The sequence below is a fragment of the Lolium rigidum genome, chromosome 6 (genome assembly GCF_022539505.1).
Source record: "Lolium rigidum isolate FL_2022 chromosome 6, APGP_CSIRO_Lrig_0.1, whole genome shotgun sequence".
Classification (NCBI taxonomy): Eukaryota; Viridiplantae; Streptophyta; class Magnoliopsida; order Poales; family Poaceae; genus Lolium; species Lolium rigidum.
The window spans coordinates 144,758,100-144,764,589 of NC_061513.1; positions in this window are offsets into that span (position 1 = coordinate 144,758,100).

Here is a 6,490-nt window from a genome sequence, read left to right on the forward strand (position 1 = left end):
GAAATGCTGCCGTGCTAAGCGCACACCTATCATTAAAAGTTGGATTAAAAGCTCGAGAGGGCTAGTACTCTCCCATTTACTTTTACTTTGCTTTCTAGGTTTAACTAAAAATACATAAAGCTGTGTTGGGATGTATAGAATCCTCTATGGAATTGAATTGGACTTTCAGTTTCCAAATCTGAGATTGAAATGAATTGGCTCTGGAATTGAATTCGGCTGTTTGGATGTGCTCGGAATTTCATGTTGAAATCGAAGGGTGAATCTAATTCAAAATCCTGTTTGGATGTACAAACTCTGGAATTTGGTGTTTTATTGAATTAGAATGTATATATATATATTATTTAGCACACACAATACAAAAGAAATTGACCACAGCTCGAATAAAAAAAATCCCCATCGTTCCCAGCTCCAGCCGGCACTTGCTGGCGAGGTGGCCGTCGTCCCCGACGCCGGAATCTCTTGGATTCCCCTCCCGACGCAGGAATCTCCTGGATCCGCCCTCCCTGAGCCAAGCGTCGCCGCCTGCTAGGGGCCGAGCGCCTCCGCTCGCGGCCAGAAGCCAACGCCCGAGCGCCTTCGCTGTGCCTCCGCTGTCTAGAGCTCGCGGCAATGGCGCCATCGTCAGCCTCCCGTCACCCTCTGCCTCCGCTCGCGGCGAGGGAAATAGCTCGGGCAGACGGGCGCGTGGAGGAGGAAGCCCGGGGAGGGGGCGCGTGGAGGAGGAAGCGCTGCCGCATGCTAGGGGTCGCGCGCCTCCGCTCGCAGCCAGGAGACGACGCCGAGCACCTCCGCTCGCGGCAAAGGGACGCCATCATTCAGCATGTGCTTGCTGTCGAGCGCAACTGGCGGGGAGAAGAGGACGTGGGCCAAACCTACGTGCTGCCATCGGGCTCCGGTCGCTCTCGTCGGGATGGAGGCAACGACGGTGACGGGCGTGTCGCAGCTCCCTCTCTGGTCGCTCGCGAGGAAGAGCCCAATAGTTTCCAAGCGATTCCGAGGGTCTGGCCTCGGATTGTTTCGGGACGAGTTAACACATACCGATTCGGTCCGTGGAATTTGGGCTCGGTTTCCACGCTGTGATTCTAAAGCCTATCCAAACGGTGGAAACTGCTGACGAATTCCAGATTCGGTGATTCCCAGCCCAATTCCATGCATCCAAACACAACATAAAAAATATCATGATCCATAATATCAAAAGTATATAATATAAAATATATTTTACGAAGATTCTAATACCACAGATTTTATATTATAGTTGTCGATGTTCATATACTTACTACATATTTGGTCACACTTTACAAAGTTTGCCTTGACTAAACTCAGAACACGAAGTAAATAAAAACAAGGACCCTCATGTCGCGTGGCGGTATCATGGCGCGCCCCAACAAGGAGTTGCCGAGTGGCTTGCCAAGCATTTGCCAGTTAATTTCGGATTCTGATGGTTGGCAGCACGCTGCACTACGGTCTTTGAAACTCAAGTTTTAGGACGTGTTTGGTTGCTCGCGAAGCATTTTCCCGATTTCAATGGGACAAAAAATACTTGTTTGGTTGTTCGCGGTAGGCCGCGTCTTGGCTCGCGCGAACCTCAAGCAGCATGAAACCAGGCTCGAGGGAAACACACAAATCGAGCGTATCTAGTCAGCAGACGTTGGTGCGCACAAAGAGAAGAATGGCGTGCGCGAGGCAGCAAACGCGGAGATGGCGGGGAGCGAAAAAATGATTGGTCGGTCTGGCGTGGAATGTAGCCTCACCTCCCTCTTAGTATGTCACTACTAGCGGAAGAACAAATCATTCCTCTGTTTTCCACTTAGGCGGCAGTGATTTAGATCTACAGCACCCCCTGCTCTGACTTGGCCGCCATTCCGTCGTCTCAGGCACCGACAACGGGTGGACTCGCGGATATGGGGCACTAGCTTGTCCTGTTCTTCTCCGTAACCGTCTCATCACCGTCGTCTCCATCTCCGGCAGGTCGTCGCCTTCTTCAACCATGTATGTAAACACCTATAACCCCCTAATGTCTACGCACGCTTCTATTCTTGTAGACAGTGTTGGGCCTCCAAGAGCAGAGGTTTGTAGAACAGCAGCAAGTTTCCCTCAAGTGAATCACCCAAGGTTTATCGAACTCAGGGAGGTAGAGGTCAAAGATATCCCTCTCAAGCAACCCTGCAATTAAGATACAAGAAGTCTCTTGTGTCCCCAACACACCTAATACAGTTGTCAGATGTATATGTGCACTAGTTCGGCGAAGAGATAGTGAAATACAAGTAATATGGATGATTATAAGTAGTAATTGCAATCTGAAATAAAAATGGCAGCAAGCGAACATGTAGCAGAACTTGTTGGAAACGGTGTTTCAATGCTTAGAAACAAGGCCTAGGGATCATACTTTCACTAGTGGACACTCTCAACAATGATCACATAATTGGACAATTAGATAACTTCTCTTCACTTGTGCTACTACGAATTACTCTCCTATTGGAATCACTAATCATCACGTAGCGGCTACAAAAGCTTCACTCAAAGTTCATCAAGTATTTGACAAACACCACTCATAGGGATATCCTCATCAAATCATAATCCAAGATAATACCGTTGCAATTTAGACCGAGTACTAACATAGCATACACACTGTCAACAATAGCTATGAAAGGGGGAATAGATCACATCAATACTATCATAGTAATAGTTAACTTCATAATCCACAAGAGATTACAATCATAGCCTACGCTAAGTACTACATGATGCACACACTGTCCTCTTTACATCATGGAGGAGGAATAGACTACTTTAATAACATCACTAGAGTAGCACATAGATTAATAGTGATACAAAGCTCATGATCACATAAAGATCACACCATGGGAGAGAGAGATGAACCACATAGCTACCGGTAGAGCCCTTAGCCTCGGGGGAGAACTACTCCCTCCTCATCATGGGAGACAGCAACGGCGATGAAGATAGCGGTGGTGTCTATGGAGATGACTCTGGGGGCAATTCTCCGTCCCGGCGGCATGCCGGAACAGAGACTTATGTCCCCCGAAATTTGTCTTTGCGATGGCGGCGGCTACGGAACTCTTCGTGGAATAGGACTGGATATTTTAGGGTTTTCGCGATGGAAGGAATATATAGGCGAAAGGGCGGCCTCGGAGGGGCACCAGGGTGCCCTCCCCACCTGGTGGCGCAGCCAGGGGTGGGCCCGCGCCCAGGTATGGTGTGGGGGACCCCTTGGCCCCCCTCTGGCCCCTCTCCAGCTCTCTGGGTCCGTCTCGGCAAAATATTGACTTCTGTCTTCGTGATATCCAATTCCGAGAATATTTCTTGTGTAGGATTTCTGAAACCAAAAACAGCAGAAAACAGGAACTGGCGCTTCGGCATCTTGTTAATAGGTTAGTCCCAGAAAATGCATAAAAATGATAAAAAATGTATATAAAACATGTGAGTATTGTCATAAAACTAGCATGGAACATAAGAAATTATAGATACGTTTGAGACGTATCACCCCCTCCACCCATTGTTAGCTCCTTACCTAGTTAGTTTTAGCTTAAGGCAAATTTCATAGTTACTTATGCAACATCGATATAATTTGGAAGAACGGGTGAAGTTCATCATTCAAGTAGCTATCTTGTAGGTGTGTTTCAAGCGTGGATGTTTCTAATCCACAAGAGAGTATTTCGTCATAATTACAGGCCCGTTGTCACATATACTCCCACTTTTGAACGTGATAGAGAGAGGATGACAAATGTGAACTACATCTACAACAATATCAATGTAGAGGCTATCATCATGCTTCAGATGAGAAGAGCCCCTCTTAACCACCTTGTGAACACATTTAGGGTGAGGGGTTACTTCAAGGTAGCATCCACACATGTATCAAATAGCAATTGACAATGTTCCCTCATGTTGCTGGACATAACCATAAATTTCTAAAGATTCACAATACATGGAGGAGATCCACTGAAACAATAACCCAATACATCAAAGAAGTCATGTATTCTCTTAGAGAGCTCAAAGGATAGATGATCAAGCCACCATTTTCTCAAAATCCAACGAAGATACAAGAAAGCATATTTCAATGTAAGAAACTCTAGCTTGTAGTTCTTGCCATTATTGTATTGCATTGAGGCGTAATAATTTGTTCATGTCAGGATTGCATTGGGGAAATTGTTGGTACTCATATCATTGCTAGAGTGCCAAAAAGCCAATCCCATGCATACATGGGAGAAAGCACTACTAGTGAAAATGTGCTTGTCGCTATTGATTTCGATATAAAGTTCACATATGTGTTAGCTGGATGGGCAGGATCAATCCATGATGCCGGATATGCTTGTCGTCTTGATATTCTTTTACCGTTCAGGTCAACTAGGTACAATCTCAATGAGTTTTCTACAAGGCACTGTCCAAGGGACGCCCACGGACTTTTCAATCTCGGACACTCTAGCCTTAGAGTCCCCGATTGAGAGGGTCATTTCTCTGAAAAATAGATTCAAGATCCTTGACCAGAAACCGTTTCATCCTTTCCCAACCCAAATTAAGCTTATTCTTGCATATTGCCTTCTCCATACTTGGATGTTTGGTTTTGGCCTTGGTGGCTTTTCCTCCGAGTAGAGTGATATGAAGCCTGGCGACATTAATGTTGGCCATGGTGTCCCTCTACATGATAATAATCCTTATCATCTATGCTTGGAAGTGCAGCAATGGAAAATAAGTGATGTTTTCTTGTCCTATGAACTATTCCCTATTTGTGTGTATAAGTGTTATGTGTAGTAGCAAGGAAACATCGTAGTGAACTGCTATTTGGTAGTAGCTAGGTAACTTCCGGGGTATTTTCTAGCAGCTAGAGCTAAAACAACGTCAATTTGTTGCTTGTTAGTTTTATATGAGGTTTGTTAGCTCAGAGTAGTGCGTGCTAAGATCACCTCGTAAGAAGATGTGACCACAAAACTAGTTCGTCGGCAACCAAACACGAAAAATTTGCATCCTTTCAGCCGTAATTAGCCTTAGTTAGCAACCAAGCAAAGTCCACAAATGAGCTTTAAAATAAGTGTTGGCATCCAAACAAGATGCACAATATAACTATAACTTAGCCCAATAAATCATGGCTCCGTGAATCCATGATTCCATATGCTAAAAATGCTATGAGCAACCAAACACATCCTTAGAGCATCTCCAGCCGCGTCCCCCAAAGCGTCCCCCAAACCGAGCCGGATTGAGCGTTTGGGGGACGTGTTTTGTTCGTGCCGCGTTTGGGGGACGTCGCTCCCCGACCGCGTCCCCAAACGCCGCCCCCAAACATTTAAAATACTTCTTTTTAACACAGAACCATTTATCAAATATATCATATGAATAAAAATGTTTGCGAGGATTGTTTTCAAATTAAATTACAACAAACAATAAAACAAGTAAACAAATATAATAAATATGGCTAGATGCTAGATCAAGGTGCCACGGTATTTCCTTTGATCCTCCACAAATGCTCAACGAGATCAGCTTGAAGTTGTTCATGAACATTGCTATCACGGATCTCTGCATGCATGGCGAGAAAATCAGCAAAATCTGCGGGCAACTCATGATCAACCTCCGCAAGAGGGCCTTCACACTCATAGGAACCAATATGTGACCTAGCATGATTCTTGCGGTCATCCTCGATGATCATGTTGTGCATGATCACACAAGCCTGCATCACCTCCCACATTTGATCGTGAGACCAGCTTAGAGCAGGGTACCGGATAATGGCAAATTGTGCTTGAAGCACACCAAATGCCCGCTCGACATCCTTCCTGCAAGCCTACTGTCGCGTAGCAAAGTGGGAATTCTTCAGACCTGATGGATTCGAGATTGTTTTGACAAAAGTGGCCCATTTTGGATATATACCATCGGCTAGATAATAGCCTTTGGTATATTCGTGGCCATTGATCTCATAGTTGCATGGTGGAGCATACCCTTCCACTAGTCTGCTGAACACCGGAGACTGCTGCAACACGTTGATGTCATTGTGTTACCCCGCCATGCCAAAGAAAGAATGCCAAATCCACAGGTCATAATCTACCACAGCTTCAAGCACCACACTGCAATATCCATGACGCCCTTTGTATATACCTTGCCAAGCAAACGGGCAGTTCTTCCATGCCCAGTGCATGCAATTGATGCTTCCAAGCATTCCAGGGAATCCTCTAGCAGCATTTTGTGCCATGATCCTTGCAGTCTCTTCCTCAGTTGGCCCTCTCAAATAGTATTTTCCAAACTTTCCCACCATGATGGCGTGTATTTCACACGTTCGTTGGGAACCCCAAGAGGAAGGTATGATGCGCACAGCAGCAAGTTTTCCCTCAGAAAGAAACCAAGGTTTATCGAACCAGGAGGAGCCAAGAAGCACGTTGAAGGTTGATGGCGGCGGGATGTAGTGCGGCGCAACACCGAGATTCCGGCGCCAACGTGGAACCCTGCACAACACAACCAAAGTACTTTGCCCCAATGAAACAGAGTGAGGTTG